The sequence below is a fragment of the Helicoverpa armigera genome, chromosome 26 (assembly GCF_030705265.1).
Source record: "Helicoverpa armigera isolate CAAS_96S chromosome 26, ASM3070526v1, whole genome shotgun sequence".
Taxonomy (NCBI): domain Eukaryota; kingdom Metazoa; phylum Arthropoda; class Insecta; order Lepidoptera; family Noctuidae; genus Helicoverpa; species Helicoverpa armigera.
In genome coordinates, this window is record NC_087145.1 from 3,463,550 (window position 1) to 3,484,920 (window position 21,371).

A 21,371-nucleotide genomic window follows, 5' to 3' on the forward strand; every position below is an offset into this window, starting at 1 on the left:
TCATTATTCTTGTGTTGTAATGTATTTCTAATCAACTCTTTGATATCTGAAGATAAAAAGATGTTATCTCATAGGAGTCATAATCTTTTGCAATATGGACCAGTACACCTACTACAGGTTACTTCATTTTTTGTACACATTTAAAAGGTTAGGTTTTTTATAATAAATCTTTAATAAAATTCTAAATATGAAGATATTAAACATTTTAAATATAGGTAATGGTATCACGTTAAAGGTCAATAAGAAAATAAATAACCAGAGTACTAAGTAAAATACAGATTAATCTTGCAAAACCATGGAAATTGCGATTGCACATTACATGAGCATATCCAATCAATGTTTCGCTATTTCTTTGAAAGTTACTTTTGATATTAATAAACAGGCCCTTTAAACTTGTAGATTGGCTCTCATTTTATTGTGAAAACTATTTGTTGCAATCAGCAGTCGACCGCAAAGGCTTGCAACATAACGGCGACAGAATGTTGTCGACTTTTTTGTTTTTGGTCGAAAATTAGGCTCGGTTTACTTAACGTTTTACTTGTAAATGCGCTTCTTTATAAAAAGTTATCTATAATTTATGTTTTGAAGCTAGCAAAATTAAATTAAGATTTTTTATTTTTATTATTTACTCGAGCATAAGTAGGCTAGAAATATGTAAGAATTTATAGTGTTCACTTCGCAATCTGATTATAATTATTTTTATTTGGTAACATGCGTGGCTCTTATCTATGTTAAAATAATTAGATATTATGCTCAAATAAAATTGCATCAAAAACAACAAAAAAAAAAAAACATTTTCTATTACTAATCAAATTGAATCAAAAACAATAAAATATTTTTTTTATAACATCACGTACATTTACGTAATCAAAGAAACACAACCAAAGACACGTGCACACACTAGTTAATTACAATTGTACATGACAATAGTTATTGAACTGACAAACAATAATAATTCATGGCTGTCATGGGAAGCGTTCTTTCCTTTTTATGGCGTTTCCTTATGTTTGTCAATGCGGAAACACCTGTATGTAAAGTGTTCTGCTTAGAGTGTGAAACCAACTGGAGACGAAACAGCCGTACCTTCGCGTCTACCAAATCTATGAAAGTGCTGTTAAAAATGCTATTACGCATTACGAAGGGGGACGGGAGAGGGGTATGTGGGACTCCCCAGTAAAGACGTTCCCGGTATACCCACTAAAAAGGCCCAGCGGCACTCCGACCTTGTCTGAGTGGAGGGGGTCTGGGAATCTATGGCGTCCAGTCCCCCATCGGCGACTGTGTGGTATACCTAGGCTACTTAAGAGCCCGTGGCTGTCAACCCGTGAGGATTGATCGATCATAAGGTTAAGCAACGATTATCGGTAAATATATTCGTCTTTTTAACTAAAACTTCGATGCAAAACCAATCTCATAATGCTTGGTGCGGTCATTGACCTCTCAAATACCGGAATCGAATGCCTAAAAAGCTACAGTAATAAAACAAATTCTGAAGCTATGAAGTTGCAACCATGATTCTAGAAAAATGATATGTAATGCTGCAGTTACCTACCTAAAACACCAATTTGGATGGGACATACCTATATTTGAAAACAAAACTGTTTGAGTACGGATAGAAGTTGGATAGGATGCGGGTGAAACCGCGGGAAAATGGCTAGTCTATAGATACTATGACAACAAATAGGTATTTTTGTTTGGCCCTAAAGAATCCGACACTACTGAACCGATTTGAAAGGAAGCTAGCTACACTATGTTTTCCCAAGTAAAGGCTATATTTTGTCCTGATACAGGCAGTAGCTAGTATATAACGTATATTAGTAAGCGATTCACGCAAGAACGGATATTTAGTCTTTTGACATTGTTAAGGTCAAATCTAAAAGACTAAAAATAAATAAACAACAACACCTGTTCAACAGCAGTTTAAAAACCTATAAGAAAAAAAAGACTCGAATCGGATAGCGGAATTTTAAAAACAGCTCATTTCATTAGGTAATAAAAATATTTAGATACTAGGGTAGCCATAATTCCAATGTAATCAGGACAGTCCTAGAATTGAGCTATTTTAATATATTTTTTTTTCAATTTATTTTTTATATTAAAATAAACTAAATCTATATTAAATCATTTTTCATAAAAAAATAATATAGATTTAGTTTATTTTAAAATATAATGTACAGTTCTTATAAAAATAAAAATGATTTTTTTTTATATTAAATAAAGATTACAAGTGTGTTATTTCGAAGCAATAACAATTGGTTAAAAAAAATACGTGCGGTAACTATAGTTACGATTTGTCAATCATGTTTTGTAATGTGACAATAAAAACCGATAGAGTAATAAAACTGCGTTGTTATTAAACGATTTCAATGTAAAATCGATATACGATTCTGTTAATGATTGATTGCAGATTAGCGTGCATTAATCTTGTACCAATTATTCATGCTTTGCATAACGTCTTTCATTTCACATTCAGGAAATTTGCAAAAATCTTGATAAGGCCTAATTCATTTTTTAGTTTAAGGCACAAATGGATCGGTATTTTCTAGAAGGATTGATGAGTGAATAGATAAAAAATTAAAAAAAATATATGGAAATACACTGCCTAAAAACAAGTAATAGTTATGCAATAATAATGGCAATAAATATTTTTCTAGAACCTAAATTTAAATACGTATCTATAGGTAAATTGGCTCAGCACTGAGGGGCTAAGATATAGATATTTTTATTAAATTAAGTATTATTCAAATTATATCTTATCAACTTTGTGATCATAGATAGTAAAATGGACATATTATATCCGTAAAAAATTAAATAATCATCACTATCATTATAATCCAAATGATAAATAATCCATTCCATGAGTATATTAATCAAAATTTATCGTTTACATTTCCATACTAATTGGTTGTTGTTATGTAAATTTTTACATTTCAAAAAAATCTCAACATTACGGGTAAAATAGAAATTCAAAAATGTTCGAATAGAAAGAATTAATTTAACACTTCCCCAAATAATTAATAATGAAAGGTTTTCAATAAAATTTCTGATAATCAAAATGTTGAAACAATTAGTGTCGAGTAATTCATGGTCAGTCTTTAAATTAGAATTTTCTTTAAAACTATCATTAGTTTAACAAATTAAAACAACCTTCATTTTGGTGTTGAAACAGCTTATTTTATTCTATTCTTCGCTAATTCATCGTCATCATTATCTGTCTTCCCTTTTCCCAACTATATGTTGGGGTCAGCTTCCAGTGTAACCAGATGCAATAGAGTGCCAGTGTTTGTTTTTCTTACTATCTGACCTTCTCAACCCTGTTACCTGTTACGGTTTTGAGACTTACTGGGTTCATATAAAAATGAATTGCTGTTTTCTCACTAAAACTCGAGAAAAACAGGACCGATTTGGCTTTCAACATTTGTAGAGGTCTAGCTAGGGAAGTAAACTATACGAATATTGTTAGGCCAGCTAGTAACAAATAAAAACAAATAATCAATTCTTATTACAAATCGACCTGACTGGCAATATTTTGCTTCTCTAAAACCACGTACAAACTCATTGAAGTTGCATGCATTCGCCGTGAACGTGACGTTGCCTTGACGATGCCAATACGCATGCATAAATACCTACATAATTACTACCAGCTAATTACGTATGTACACCATTATTATGTACTTTTTCATTATGAGTATTGTTTCAAGGAAATATCACCTCATCTGCCATCTGCCTAGCCTTTTTCCAACTACATTGGGGTCAGCCTCAGTTTAACAGGATGCAACTAAGTACCAGTGTTTTACAAGGAGCGACTGCCTATCCTACCCGGGAAACCCAATACCCTTTGGTAAGACTGGTTGTCAGATTTAGTGGCTTCTGACTACCCGTAATGACAGCCAAGGATGTTCAATAAACAGCCAAGGAAATGTCAACTGTTAGGTTTATTTCTTTAACATCGTTGAACACATATTTCTTCGTCTATGAAGATTTTATTGTGTATTATCAAAGATTATTTAGTCATTTAGTGAAATTCCTTTAAAATTACTTGTTAAGATATCGACCTATCTAGGATCTCGATACGGACCACTTGCAGCTTTAGTACATGGAATGATACATCATTATTATCTAATAATCTTGATAGATAGTGGCTTAATAGTTTCTCACAAATATTTTTCTTTTAACATTTATGTAATGATCATTAACTATCTACGTATTTACCAGGATACAAAAAAGTCTATACCCTTCATTATAGACTTAAGGTTCTCCGATCATCTTCATGCTAAACATTATCGTAATCAGTTCAGTCGTTTTAGTGCGAAAGCGTTACAAATAAAGATAAGACACAGAATCTCGACAAATACTCAGAATGATGTCATAAAAAAGAGATTTTCTACTTAAACAGTTTATTATTTTATTGCTAGAACATCCGCAAAAAATCTGCTAAAACAGGTGTGGCAATAGAAATAAATTTTATTATTTCACTTTAGAAATAAAGTGATGCAAACAAAAAACATTTCCAAGAATAATTTGTTGTGACTAGGTTCCTCGTATTTAAAATACCAACTAGTTTTGGTATAGGTTATTGGAAGTAAGAAGTAACGGTTGGTTCGGAGATACATCTATGTCATATTAAGATCCTATGTATTTCGGAAGGTACGTTAAACTGTAGGGTCCGACTGTCGTACAAATGACTGAATGATATCTCTAACAATCTTCACTGGTAGTCGGATGCCAAAAAGATGACTGATAATCAGTCTTACCAAGTGGTACCTAGGTAACAGGTCGGGCTGTGGGATTGTTCGTGCGGGCCTGGTACATAAAGGCTTAACAAGGAACATGGTGGTTTAAGTCAGTGACAAAGTGCTTAAGCACTACGAAGAATGCGCAATAAAATCAAGAATCAGTCGGTCCGAAGGCGATTAATTCTAATCTTTTAATGACCACTATGTTATCATTTTGCTTAATTCCTATAGATAGTATTAATGACTTGCTCTAGCCTGCTGAAACCTGTTTAGTATTAGAAAAAATAAATCCAAAGCAAGTTGGTAATCAATTGTATATAGCCGTTGGTAAATTATGTAGATGTCCACTTATACACTAAAAAGTGAGACTATTTTTATACGACGCGTAAGTTTCTTGTCCATATGTTTGGTGAAATAATTGGGACATATTTATGTAAATCTTTTGTGTATGCAATAATGTAAACAAAAAAAATATATACCTAATAGGGTTTTCCTAACAGTTCGTACTGAAATTCCACTGTAAATAATTTATCAACTACGACATTGCTAAATTGGTATTTTATCGGTTGACATTCTGAAATCTGATAAAACGGCTATCGGCCTTAAGGAGGCAAAAATAAACTTGGACTATTTGGGTTAGATAATAATAAGTAATAAAGGTATTTAAAACTTCCGTTGTTATACCTAATCAAAGTTAATCACATTAGGTTTTTTACCAGACGCAATTTTATTTTGTATTTTTGGACATTATACCTCAGTGCAACGAAAATCATTCACTCAACGCAGTCTCTCACTTAACCTAACTTTTGTGTGCCAACCAAAATCAAATTCTGAGTGTAACGAAACGTGAAACAACACGTGACGCAAACATATTGAACAATACACTCTGAAATACAGCGATAATGTAAACAATATCACGTTTACAATAAGATGGAGGTAACATAACGTAAACATATGCTGCTCCGACATATTTTCGTATATTTACAAAACAAAAGCCGTCAATGGAAACCAAAAAAATAACCGTTTTTACGACAAATATGAGTAAACTAGCCATTTTCCCGGGGTTTCACTCGCGTCCTGCGGGAGCTACTGCCCGTACCGGGATAAAATATAGCCTATGTTACTCGCAGATATTGTAGCTTTCTTATGGTGAAAGATTTTTTAAAATAGGTTCGGTAGTTTTGATTTAATCCATTACAAACAACCATCCAAATATATTTTTATAATATTAGTATAATCTTTTTTGGATATTTGCAGACTGATGTATTACCATAGAAACAGGAACTTATAGCAAAGCATGTAACGATTGCAATTTAGATAAATTATCACTGGTAATTATGCTTAGTCATGTAAATCCAGCACGTGATATTAACTGAAATGAGCTTCAACTCAATTAACAATAAATAATAAAATAAAGGAAACATGAATAAAAAACTAATCCACATAATTGTTGGCGGGAATCTTATCCAAAAGTAAAAAAATATCTATCTATACAAATAAAATAAAGAAGAAAAATTTTGTTTGGTTGTACCCGAAAGGCTCAGAAACAACTGAAGTAATTTTAAAAAATATTTCTCTATTGAAAAGCTACACTCGTCCTGAGTAGCATAGGCTTTTGTCCCGGTACGGGCAGTAGTTCCCGTGGGATGCGGGTAAAACTGCGAGAAAATAGCTGGGTAAAATTCCGTTTAGTATAATAATATTAAGTTTATTGTGGATAGACAGACATACACAGTGTTTCTTATACAATACTTAGTAACGATAATATAATATATTAACAATTGTAAAGAAAATCCACACCCAATACAAGAACAAATAAATCTTTACTTTAATTTATGTTTCCATTGACAAGTAACCTACGTCAATTCGAGACAGTCCTGCCTTTCTTAGAATCATTGTCTTCCCAATTTATTGAATGACGTCAGGATTTTTTGTGTTTAATGTGATTTACACCGGTGATTATTTTCGTACCTTAGAAAAAAGGCTACCCAACCGTTAATTCTTTTGGATATCAATTTAAATATAATATAGCTAAATTCAAGGATCAAAAAGTTGTGGTGGCCTAAAACGGGTAAAGAACTATCGTCTCAAGTATGATTAGGCATGGTTCTAGGTCAGGCAAGGACCAATGCAACTTTTCTTAGTTTCTATATACTTAAGTTTATCTTGGCCCCCAATGATTAAAAAGCGAAGGAAGATATCTCGAGGTAACCTGGACTATAATGTCTGGAATCATCAACCCGCCTTGAGCAAGCGTGGTGATTAACGCTCAATTTTTCCCTGTGTGAGAGGAGGCCGCAGCCCAGTATTTCATTCGAATGTCCCTTGACTTTGAAAGTTTATATGAGATCACAAAACTCGATTAATTTTATCGTAATAAGGATATAGAGGTTTATGAGATTAATTTATTTATTAAATTTATAAGGATATCGCTAAGCGACTTGCTGACACTTCAGGTGACCCAAGGGCTGGTTTTTATTTTGGCCAAAAAGTAAGCATTGCCATCCAACGTGGCAATGCTGCCAGCCTCTTGGGTACGCTCCCGGTGGGCAGCGATGAGGAGTTTTTTGATGCAATTTTTTAAATATTTTTATTTATAGTAAGTGTATATATTAGGTAATAAGTTAGTTGTATGTTGTATATATATTTATTATTAAGTTATTGTAAAAAGTTATTTGTAAATAAACAAAAATGAAAAAAAAAATATATATATATTATTTATTTATTGTTTTTTTAATGACTTCGAGTGTCCGTCTGTTGTGGTCTATTCGTAATTCAAAAATAACGTCTTTTTACTACAAGCGTATGGACTTAATCAATTTTTTTGTCTCAATATCTGGCTGGACCTATTTTGAGGGGACTTTCACTGACAGATACCTTATGTAACAAGCTATATAGGTATGTAGGTACCTTAATAACGTGAATGAGGTTTGAGGAACCTTAAGTCCTATAAAACGTGAATGCCGAATGCTTAGTGACATAATACACATAAAAATCGTTTTTATAATGTAGGATAAAAAATATATTCAATATTTTCTAAAGAATTAAACCAAGCCTACAAGTTCTACCAGTTTAATCGACTATAAAAAATATTATACTTAGTACGTCTGTCTATCATAAAACTTCGCTTGTTATTATTTTTCAAAAGAACTTTGTAAGTTTATTCATAATTTATTATAGTAGTGTAGCGAACGGAGCTAGAAAACTTTTAAACTTAATAAGTAACTACTGCAATATCTACCGCAAAGCCTTTATTGAGAACACGATAAATTATCTATAGCTTCTTAGGTATATTAAAAGCCTCGCTCGGAGATAGGCAGCATCTCCGAAACAAATACATCTAATATGAAGTTAAAAAAAAAAACTAAAAAACACGCTCTTTTCATCAACAATTCTTAGATTCTTACGTATTGTCGTCAGAAACCAGAGCAAAATTTGCAAAATTTTGTTGCAAAACATGTGCAAAATTTTGTCCTAATCGAAGACCGGGAAGTGGATCAAATTAAGGTTCCAAGATTTTCTTACATAGGTATGTACATAGTTACAAGTGAAGCTAATATAAACGTGTTAAAACTATCCCTCGCTGCGCTCACCAACACGCATGCCCAGCGCTGTGAGTATGGGCAAATCTCCCCAGCTTGGGGGAGGTAGCAGTCCAGCAGTAGACGTTTTTAGGCTGTGACCATAGACTTAAAATAGGATCGCGCCCTGTACATTCTATATCTATGGCAGTGACATGACATATACAGTCATGGTCAACTAATTAAAGACACTCCCCGACTCGAAGTGAAATAAATAGTTATGGTACAGACATGAGCTTAAGCAAGGTATAAAATGTAATGTAATTATTATTAAAACAAACATTACATTATGTTCTTTAAATTAAGGACAAAAAATATTTACTTTCTTAAATACTTTAGATATAACGCTCTATGGTAACTGAACACTAACTTTTGTAGCGGGTACTTGGCTGGCCAGCTAATTAAAGACAGTAAAAGCTAAGTTAAGGAAAAAAAACGAAAGTTAAAAATAGTCGCCATACTTTTTTTAAAATTATTTACTTATTTAAGAGAATTCAAATAAGGTTACAATTTAGGTTTCCTTCATTAAAATTTTTCATTTTAATCCAATCAATACGACTAAAACAAAAATTCTGGTAAGTAAAATGTTTTAGGCTTTTTAAAATAAAGTTTTGTTATGCGGATTCATTCATAACACTTGAACTGTAATAAGGACATGGTAACAAATTTATTATTAAAGATGCCTTGTTAATGGCACTTAAAAAGTGAAGGTTTAAGAACAACTGAAAACCGACGCCAAATAAAACTTGTCCGCAGGCAGACTTTATAGTGGTGTTATAAGAAATTAGTGAACCATTCACATTATTAGGTACTGGTTCTTTTGGGAGTCTTCTGATGCTAAAAGGACAACAAACGTGTCTGCAGAACTTTTAGACTACAACAGGATCGGGAAAAGCTGTAGGGCATGGGTATCTGAAGATGTTGCTTTTGGGAAAGCACCGCGTGTTCATACTGTAGTTGGCGTTTTCTATCAAAGGTGAAAGTTTCTCTGAACAAGTATTAAAAATGATTTTTATCTGATAAAACAAAGGAATTTGATGAATTAAAAAAAAAACATTCATTTTAGTCACTTCCAAAACATGTGATGGAACCAAAGTACACCAAGAAAGTTCTCAAACGTAGGAGGCGAAAATGTTATAGTGTGGGGCTGCTCGCCACTGTTTAGTGTAAGACCCTTCAGAGGGGTATTATTAAAAATAGGCGAATCCAATTACTTTAATACTTCAGAAACAAGCATATTGTTATAAGCTAAGCATAATTTACCGGTCATTAGGACTTTTCAAATAAGAAAAGTTCTGAAAAACTCTGCAAGAGTAGTAAAAATGACTCTTTCATTGGACAACTTATGACGGTTTTGGGTTTGGCCTATTGCAAATCCAATGAATCAAAAACTGGTAATAGGCGAAAAATACCATGGCAATAAGTCGTATATGGAACATCGATAAATTTTACACAGATTTTAATTAAGCATGGAAGAAAATTCCCTTAGCGACTTCTACAAAACTGACCGCTAGCTCGTTCAGGGATGTCGTACTGTTATTGAGGTAAAAGGAAATAAACCAAATATTAATACTTATTGGAATGTTTTATAAATAGTGTAGGGAATGTTGTTGTGGAAAGGTAACTCCAATAATATTAACAATTTGTATTTCTTCCTCTGAGCAAATGGAGTGTCTTTAATTAGATGGCCAGGCCTCGTTATGGATCATATCGCCCGAGATTCGGATAAATCGAAAAAAAACTAGGTGCGGGAGATTATTGAATATAGTAATTAGTGTTAACATTTCATAATGCCCTCTTAAATATTTTAAAATAGAAAAGAAAGTTCCAATGGCAATTTGAAAAAAAGAAATACAGATGAAATGCCCCGGTAAGTTAAGATTCCAACAGTGTCTTTAATTAGTTGACCATGACTGTATATCGGGTGTTTCGTACCTATTCACATAAAATCCTATTCACATATACTTTATGATATTCTATGGCAAATTGTAAAAATTTACCTAAATCATTCAGTGGTTTGGCCACAGGAGTCATTTTTCGTTTTCATAATTTACAACATCATGTGTAAAGCAGAGATAAAGTAAGGAATATCGAATGTTTTGAATTGATCAGTTTTTTGCTTGAACGCCCTAATCTTAGGACGAATTTATTCATGAGTAAATTCTTAACACTATTATTTCAGAAAATCAGCTCAGCCAATTTAAAGCTGTGAGCTATTTTTGTGTCTTGGGTTACAGTTCATTAGCTCTGGGTTTTACCAGCAAAAAACATCGGTGTATTACCCCCGAATTACTTTAGGTCAATCGTAGTTAGAATAGCTTCTTAAGATTTCTATAGGTATTTTAACGTAGCTATCTTTCTAATAATATAACTATACTGTAAAATAGGTGAACAATGTCCAAAAAAACATGAAACTCCAAGTTATAAGTATTTCAATCAACAAAAAACTGACTCCACAATTTAACTGTACCAAGATTCACTTATCGCACGTTTAACAGTTAAAAAATGTTTTCAAAGCAAAGCCGACACGTAATCGTAACATAATAAACCGATCCAATAACCGTTAGTTACCAATCACTAATAGTATTTTGAAAGAGGCCGCCGTTTTCAAAATATTGGTGTATAGAGCAGTGTACACATTGCTTTTGATACTATGTACACATTGGACTATGATTTGCCGACTGAAGTAAGTTGTATGGGCTGCGGGATTGTTCGAAAGAGTTACAGTTATCGGCACGGATATTGAGCCCTGACCTTCACCTGCGCAGAAGCGATTTATTGGTATATTGCCTTATGTGTACAGTGCGCAAAGCGATCCCCACTCTTCCGCCGAGAGCTCAATATCCGTGCCGGTCGGCGAAGGAACGTGTTGGATTTTAGTCAACAAGACTCTGACACTCCCTCACGCATTTTGTATGGTTTGATGTAATTAATGATCGTTTAGACTCTAAACAACTATAAAATACATGATTAACTTTGAACTTTTTTAAAAAATATTTACACTATGTCTATTCTAATTTTTGTCTTGTAACCCAAAAACTATGTTTCGGAGGGCATGTTAAACTGGGTTCCGGCTGTCAGTAATCAGCAGAAGCCAGTAAGTCTGACAACCAGTCTTGCCATGGGTTCGATTATTTTCTGAGCACATGTCAAACGGCTGTTTAACTTTAAATAATAACACTGAAAAAAATCGTAGTTAAATGCACGTTAGTCACTTATAAAATCGTTTCCTTAATTTAGAACAAAACTTTTTTATCCTCACTTTTTTGTAAGACTCAAAAAAATTGGTTACTTTTAACAACGGTTAGGCCGATGATGTCCAAAAAAATATAACAATAATATAATTAAGATAGTTAAGTGTCATCTGAAGATTTATCTAGGAATGTGGTTACAATGGAAATTCTCACATTTAGTATAGTAGTTTAAAACTAAACGGTGCGATTAAAAAGTCGTTAAAAACGAGTCGACGTGCTCAAGTGACGGATATTGACGAAATCGTGTGATTTAACTTGGGTAATAAACGCTTATATACGTCATTTAGGTTGGTAACTGATATCGTACCTTTTGCGATTGTGATTTTAGAGATGACTTGATTTTTTTTTCCGTATTCTTTTTTTTTTGGCAGACTCAAAACATGATGGGTGATTAAACCAATCGACTTATTCGTATGTTAATAAAAGTAAAGGGTAATCGAGGTAAAATAAACACAATTGTATTATATAAATATGAAGCCGTAAAAATCTCCGACTCCTAAGACACAGGTCTGCGTTCCTAGTTAAGGTGATCGGAAATTCAACATAAATCTTGTCTTGTACAACCAACTATCATTACTTGTTATGTACGTGTTTCGTTGTTTTTATGTACAAATAAACGTTATTCATAATTAACCCCTTGCTAATTAACATTTTTAAATTCCCCCAAATAAAAAAACCAAAGGTAGACTGGAAGAAAACGCCTGAGGCGTTAAGCCCGCCATTGTACTGTTTGTGCAAAAAGTATTATAAAAAAAAATAATTGTATCTGTCATTCAGTTCAACACGGTTCAAGTATCGCAGTATTGTTCAAAGTGTCGGATCACTTACACCAGTTAAACAATTAAAGAAGTACCGTATACAATAATATTATTATGCATTCTTAAGTATTGTTTGGTCAATCAACTGGCGCTTTGTTTACCAATACAAGACTGTATTGACGTGAACTGGATCAAATTTATTTTCACCATTGAGTAAGAATCGACGGAAACTTCGTTGATTTTATACTTTACAACCCGCATTGAGTAAGCATGGTGATTAACGCTCAATCCTTCTCTGTGTGAGAGGAGGCCTATGCAGTGGGACTTTAAAGGCCGATGATGATGATAAACGTGGTCACCAAATATAAAACTTGCCATAGCAACTATTCGTGAAAATCGGTAAAAAAATCGGCCTATTTGACCTCCTCAACCCACTATGTACTACATGTAATGACTACCAAAGATGTTCAAATGACAGCCGGGACCTACAGTTAATAGTGCCTTCCGAAACACGGAGGTCACCCATCAACGGAGCGACCGCGCCAGGCGTTACTCAATTTTTTTGATCAATCGGTTCACGTGTCTTCGACTTAGCCACGGTACAATACATGTGTATTTAAATATTATACAACAACATTTATACATATAGTAGCGAATTTATGAAATGAAATATTAGTGCATATAATTACAGTGTGTTTTAAAAACTATAAAGATTGTGCAATATGGAACGTAAATATATGTAGTATAATAATCACAACAATAAAATGCAGTAGGTATGAGTTATATTCAAATAAACTTGATAATTTTATGATAAAAATATCACAATAGGAACACATAAAAATCGTATTTTACAACCTACTTACCTATATATTTTATGTGAATTCTTGGTAAATATGTTATTTTGTATATTCTTTCTATTTTCCCTCATCTATATACATATACAGATACATACATGTGAGTTGCTAACTTTCAATATTTACTGCACCAGTAAAGCGCATAAAATACACCAGTAAATCATTTGGCCAAATAGACATGGATAAAGCCGTGGAGACAAAAAATATAATATAGTAGGTAAATATGTACCTATAAAATTAATATTAAAATAAATGTTAATAAATTGGAAACTTTTGTCTATATGGAGCAGAATTAACAAATAATAAGTCTGTATAAGATATAAAAAAAATAGTTAAAAATGTAATAAATAAAATTATACAGATCTATATTAAAATAAAAAACATAAATAAATTGTAAACTTTTTTACAAATAAGAGGAAGGAAAGTTATTGTATTTCTTTCCGTCACGTGTTACTTGCTTCCCCGTGATTCCTGGGCACGTGGAAGACATTTTCCGGAAGAAAAATATTTTTGCCACGACTTTCCTCGTGGCTATTTCAGATTTCAATGCTTTATATAATTTATAGATGATGATAAAACTAATTACGTTTTAATTTTATTGATATTATCTAGGTATGTATATCTATGTTTATTCATTTTGTCATTTTTGTACATGAGCAATTTTTTAAAGTATTTTTTTCACGTTCATACTACAGTTACTACAGTATAAAAATAAAGTAACTTAGAAGTAACTAGAATAAGTAATCATAATCACAATAAAACAAAATTGCATTACGTTGGCAATTCTCTGAATTTAATAAGGCATAGTTAACATAAGTAATAATATGTTTTTTATGCTCTAAAAAGTGAGTTAAACAAAACAAATGTCGAGCCATTTTTTCTAGGTCGGTCGCTGACATTGTGTGCACAAACGCCATTGAATGACAAATATGAATAAACTGTGACGAACCCTTTTTATAGTTAACAATTTGAAAAAAATATATACACGAAGAATTAATGACCCAAACCTATCTATATTATACCCTAAATTATTTTTAGAAAATGGCCGTGATTTTTAAACTATCATTAAAAAAAATGTTTAAATATTTTATTATTAGTGACATTTCATTATCATGAACATAAATCCAATAATTTACGATTAGGCGTGCTATTATTATCTGAGGTTTTATAAATAAAATAAAAAAGGTAACTAAGCGACAATAATTTTAAATGGCATTTTTTTTATTTGTATTTTTTTCTGTGACTAATTCCAATTACTCAATCATCTCTCTATTTAGATTGTGTTTTATGAACCATTGCAGTTATATAATTTTTACTATAAGAAAACGTCACGTACTTAATGTTTTTCGAAATATGAAAATACCAACCATATGTACTTTTTTTCTTGAATAAGGAGGTAGATAGACCATCACATAAAAACATTTTGTTACAAGTAAAATTAAAATTGAAAAAAAATAATATATTGATCGAATTAGCAACGCACGTGTTTTGGAGAATTTAATAAAATTATTTAAAACGTAATCTTTCACTTATAAATTAGAATTTAAAATGTATTCAAATCAAACGATTTGCAGCCAGTATAACTTCATTATAAAGAAAAGCATTTATTCAAATAAAATGTCTCTTGTATATGGTAATTATAATCGTTATTTAAATAAACAAGTTTATGTTTAAATAATTTTACTTGATTTGAATAAACTTTATGTCAGTATGCCAACAAGTAGACTAAAAACGTTGCGCGTTTTTGAAAAAAAAAGTTTCTTTACCTGGCCATACAATGTATGATCATTTTTTCATTTTATGTCCATTAATCTATTTACACCAAGCATGCATAACATAAAAAACACAACAATAAAACATTACTCACCGACTGATTTTCTTGCACACCAATCCTTATACTAATATCACAGGATTTTACAAAAATATATAAAAGAAATATATTTATATATTTACACTCACTTATTTCAATAACACTGTAAATTATTTACATTCAATTTATTTACACTGGAGTGTTTATTTTAATTTAAATTGGTCATCGATGTTTAATTACATTTTTGGTCACGCGTGACGGGTTGTGTCGAAGGCGGATCGCGACAGGTGCGTTCGGAGGCGCGACCGATGGCAAACTGCTCGCTCAGGTAAGACACCTCTGGCTTTAATATCAAGTGGACAACTCAATCAGTGATAATGATAACACTACAAAGGCTAGTCGCGTCGGTAACAGACGTACAGACGTACATACGTACAACCGACCGGTTCTCGGTCAACGTTCGGGACAATGAAATGTGGAAAAAAAATTTGGGGCGGCAATCCTGTGCGGAATCTCTTTTTGAACGTGAATTATTGTCTGTGTACCCAGACTGGAAATGAATAAACCGGTCGTAAGAGGTCTAACTAAAGGAGATTGCCACGGGGCAGGTCCCTTTTGTGGTATCGTGTGCCTGAATGGAATAATAACCTAAAAATATTGTTTATTTTTTTGTTTCCAAATTATTTTTTATACAATTTCTTTCACCCTGGGAATAAAGTTAAAATTAATTAATAGTTAAACATTACGTCGACATCCGTTTGATTGGTAAACAAAAAAAAGTTGCCAGATATCAAATAACTATTGAAAATTACGTATTTTAATCAATAGAGTAATCGATATCAAAACAAAACAGTTATTAAAAATAAAAAAATACAATTATTTTTAATTATTATTCTAACTATATTCATGATAAGTCTATATTGTTGAACAGATAAGATAAGATAGATAAGATAAGAGCGATTTTAAATTAAAATAAAAGCCTTACGTAATTTAAAAACTTAAATCGATTTATTAATGATTAAATATAATTGCTCTGGCAACATTTACTTGCGCATGTCACATCACTTTGACGTTCGTTCGTTGTGTGTTCGTGATTGCTTTGTATAATACGTTGAGTTTTGAATTCCGTATTTACTTAGTTATTATTTACGATACGTGCCTTTCTGCTACCACCGAGTTGAGCTAATAAGTTCCTCGCGTACTTACTTTATGTTTTGTGAGATAATTGACTCCTCTTTGTGAGATATTGACTCTAAGTGCTTGACTCTTGTTTGTGCTGTTCTTTGTGAGATAAAGTGCTATTCTTGGAGAACAATTTGACTCTTAGTGAAATCCTTGTGTGATATTGAACTCCCGAACTGTTTTTGTCAGAACTATGTCTACCCCAGCCAGAAGTCGGGCACACCGCCTGTCTTACCGACGCTGTATTAACTGTTCCCTTTACTAGCGTCTAATTTACGCCGGTATACAGTTGAGGAGTTGAACGAGCAAATGACAGTTCTTCTACGAACTTGGACAACGCCTACACCTGTAAGTTATCGTGTGCATAAACAATAATAATTATTGTGGACAATATAAATATAGTGGTTAAATGCATTATGCAAACTCAAAATAACATTTGATTAGAGTAAACTTAGCACTGTAAACTTAGTTCTTTATGAGAGTTTATGTATTTACAAGTTTAAGCAGTTATAAATATAGAATAGTATAGAATATAATCTTTTCCAGGTAACGTCAGATGATATCCTATGTATTGAATGTTATTTGCTGTTGCAAGAAAGGATATTGTCAAATATAACTGGATCCCACGAGGATATATCACCTGCATATGGTCACTTAAATGTTTGTTATGGATGTGGTATCTCTGTTGCAAGTCGGAGAACCCACAGAGTTGAGTTAGACTGTCCACAACGTAGCATGATTTTAAGATGGACTTTAGCACATCTGGTGAGTATTATTTAATAACATTCTGTATCATCACGCCTATAATCCCCAATCACAAGCGTGACGACGATTAGGCAGAGGTGTACCTAACAGTACACAATACATTTTGTCAGTTATGTTCTAAGTAATAACGGTGAGACCATGCAATCAACCAGGCACAAACCCAGTATTCCAGGCTCTTCTGGTTACTACTCATGAAATCTTAATGGAAATACCCAGAAACCCAATCCTGGAACTGAACCTGAGATCTCATACCCTGCAATTGTGTTTAACATTTTCTAAATAATGTTTCAGAAAAATGCTGCATAGTTTATTTCTAATTGATGCTATTTTTATTCATATGCTTGCACAATAACAATATAGGGTTTGGTACCTATTCTGATATTCACTAATACCAACTATTTCATTTTAGGTTCCACATTTACAAAAAGTGTGCATTCCTTGCTGGTTAGCAGCAACTCGAGACGAGACGTTTGGAGGTTCAAGATTCAAACAGACCTGCAAGGGTCATGGATGCAGCTCTATCTTCATTAGAAGACCCCGAGATACCTGAACCACCTCCAATGCCAGCTCCAACATCTCAACCACAACAAGCATTACGAGTTCAATCTAAGATTAACTCACAAAAGTATAAACGAGTTGCTGCAGCTTCTCGTCACTGTATGTTTGTAGGCTGTGATAATGATGAACGTCTTTTAGTACCTATGACTATAAAGGAACTGTTGTTATTGCAGTACAATATATATATACCTTTAAATGCTAGAATCTGTCATCACCATTTATATAGCAATCAGTGGGATGAACTGACTACCAACCTAAATGACTTTACTAGCTTTCAAGTTGATGATATATTTTCCATACTGGAAAGAGCTTCTCAAAGAAGTTTAGATTTTAATAATATTGCAGCAATGGATGCACATTTACGCCATTATTGGCTGGGACTTACAGAGATGCAGTTTAATGAAATATTAAATAGCCTTCCTACTTTACATAATAAGGTTAGAAATCCTAGCCTTGCATTAAGCACATTTCTTGTTAAACTTAGGACAGGGGACAGCAACCAAAGACTGGCAACTCTTTTCAATTGCCACGATCTACATTAGAAAAAAAAATGAACATTGTTAGGGAATGTTTAAAAGAACATTTTGTACCAATGCATTTGGGAGTTAATCACACTAATATACAAAATGTGGCCTCACGTAACAGGACTATTCCTGAAGGTCTATTCGGAGACAGTAGCATGGCTCCAGATTCTAAACCTGCTATTGTCATATGTGATGGTACATATGTTTATGTACAGAGTAGTAGTAACTACAAATATCAGAAACAGACATATAGTCTACACAAATATAATAATTTGGTTAAACCCTTTTAATCACATGTTGTGATGGATATATTTTAGAGTGCATTGGACCATATGAAGCAACAAAAATGACTCGACAATCATGAGTGATCTATTTCGTAATGAAAGTGGTCCAATGCGCTCATTTTTAGACAGGGGATGTCTTTATATTGGATAGGGATTTAGAGACGTGATCCCTGAACTCCAAAGCTATAATTATAAAACATACATGCCTGAGTCATTATTGGAAGGTGAATTTCAATTGACCACTGACCAAGCAAACAAGTCTAGGTGTGTGACTATGTGTAGATGGGTAGTTGAAATTGTAAATGGTCGCATCAAAAGAGACTACAAACTGTTTCGACAAGAATATTTTAACAGAGCATCAACACACCTTATGGATGATTTTAAAATTGTTTGTGCCCTTTTGAATAAATTCCACCCAACAATTGAAGATAGACCTGACGCTGCAGAGTATGTGCAAATTGCTCAGGCGAGATTAAACAGTAGTAATTATTTGGGGGAATTTATTCGAAGGGATAACATCAATAGGAGACGTACGGTTTTCCAAAACATAGACAGCAATGCTCCCCATTTAGATCATTTTCCAAGATTAACTTTAGATGATTTAAGAAGATTTGCATTGGGATCTTACCAATTAAAACAGGCTAGATCCTATTATGGGGAGCACATAAGAAGTAATGGTACTTATAATGTTGAAGTAAGCAATGATGTCTTGGAAGAGGATTTGCCCTTAATATTGGGTCAAAATAATTATTTAATTAGGACTAGAATTAAGTCCCGCCATGTGAGCCATAAAACATATTACTCTTATTTGTTGATAAGTAGAGATGAAGATCGGGCAAATTCTTTAGAAAGTATCATTGCTTACTATTGTAACTGTCTAGTGGGTAACCGTACGGTAGGGTGTTGTGCTCATACTATGACAGTATTGTGGTATTTAAGCTGGGGCCGCTTCAACAATGTGAGTGCTCCAGCTCAATCTTTGGACGAAATATTTTATGAAGAATAAATAGTTTATTCATGTTTTGTTTTTTATTTCCCTTGCTATTACTAAAATAATAATAACTATCAATAACGGTAATTATGAGTCTATACTAATATTATAAAGAGGAAAGATTTGATTAGGTAGGCTATAATTTATCCGGGTATGGAAAGGTGTTCCCGGGGACGCGGGTGTAACCGCGGGAAACACATAATAACAATTCCATTACTTTATGCATAAATAGAGACATAATTCCATGGTACTGCTATTTACAGTACATATTTCTATGCTCATAGTGATCTATAGTCCATGTCAATTTCTAATTATAACCTATATTCTTAAAACAGAAAAATAATGATATCTCTTGAACCAGGGTGAATAAATGAAAAAAGGTTTCTGATTATGAAAATGCAATGTTTTTCCTATTAGTTAAAATAAAAATCTTCAGGGCACAAACATTTTTCACTGGGACCCAACTTCCCTTACAAAACGGGCAATCTCCTTTATTATTAGAAATATTTCGAGGAATGTGCGCGAACTTAAGTGGTGTTTCTGCCAAATAATTTAGACTTTTTGTGCGATTGTATACAAAGTTCTGCTCAAAATAGGTTATAGTGTATTTCTAGTACATACAAAACGTAGCTAATGTTTCTATTCTATCTATGATTTTTTTCCCAGAATGAGTAGGTTAAATATTACCAGATTATAAATAAACTAAGATAAGGTAAGGGTGATTGGAGAATATTTTTTAACGAATTCTTAGAATAGCTTCTAAAAAAAAACAAAAGGTTACGGATTGTGTGAATCACCTTAAATATAAATAAGTATATCTAAACAGTACAGCAGTGTTTTTATTCAAGTACTATCCAGGTATAAAAATATGTAATGATAAGTCATCTAATTACGGGTTTATATTTTCGTCAGACATCGAAATAAAAAAGATTTATTTTTAATTATTTCATAACAAACAAAATATTACACACTATGTATTTTTAGTTTAAGACAGGTTATTCAGATAATATTAATTTCATCGGAATTTGAAGACCCAAAGGTACACGGTATTCGATTTGTTTTGAATGAGCCACGCTACTAAAATAAATACATGTTTACTTGTTTTTATTTGTTAAACAAAATGATTAACGTTCTGCATAATTTAAAAATTACGTCTTAGTGTTTTTGTAAAATGAATGTTACATTTTGGGAACTAGTGTTACTGCTTTTTCAAATATTCGTAGCATGAGTCATTCCAATGAGTAACACTAGGTTGACTACATGTCTTGTATAATAAATCAAAATCAAAATCAAAATCTTTTTATTTCACATAGGCCTTTGCAGGCACCTATGAAACGTCACATTAGTTGCACGGTTCCAAAAAGTTGGTCTCATGGAGAAGAGCCGGCAAGAAACTCCATAGACACTCTTTTTAAAAAGTAATATAGTCACAGTACAAACAGTCTATTACATAACAATAGTATGCTCACAGAATTATACAATGCAATAAAGTTTATCTGTAAATCTATACAATGCAAAGGGAGAAGAAAAAGTCGTTTAATTGCCGGGGAAGCCACACATGGAGAGATGAGTTATCGCCATATAATATCTTTATCGTCAACAAAGTCTTGAATTTTATAATAAGCTTTTTTAATTAGGGTGGATTTTAAAGTGTTCTTAAATTTTATATCCGTGAGATCGGTTACACACTTAGGCAGCTTGTTGTAAAAACGGACACAATTCCCTAAAAACGATTTATTTGATTTCGTTAATCTGAATCTCGGAACTACTAGCTTGTGCTTGTTTCTTGTATTAATGGAATGTATATCACTTTTAACACTAAATTGATTTAAGTTTTTGCGTACGAACATGATATTTTCTAGTATATAAAGAGAAGGTACACTACCTTCTCTTTATATACTAGAAAATAAAATCTTTATATACTAAAAAACGTATATCAATTTCTTTAAATAATTCTCTTAATGACTCGCGAGGGCCGAGGCCATAAATTGCACGAACTGCCCTTTTCTGGAGAACGAAGATTGAGTTTACGTCAGCCGCTGCCCCCCACAGTAAAATACCATAGGACATAATA

At 32.7% G+C, this 21,371-nt stretch overlaps 1 protein-coding gene across 3 annotated transcripts in view; it reads right to left on the bottom strand.

Moving 5' to 3' along the window:
• Positions 1-21,371, bottom strand: part of LOC110373900 (solute carrier family 41 member 1) — a 94,088-nt gene that overhangs the window by 43,596 nt on the left and 29,121 nt on the right. For 2 of the 3 annotated variants that reach the window (XM_049849426.2, XM_049849425.2), the window contains exon 1: positions 15,051-15,324. The exons of the other annotated variant lie outside the window; for it this stretch is intronic. The gene's annotated coding sequence lies outside the window, so the exon portion shown is untranslated. Of the gene's footprint in view, positions 1-15,050; positions 15,325-21,371 lie in introns of those variants that run through there. 3 annotated transcript variants of the gene reach the window in all.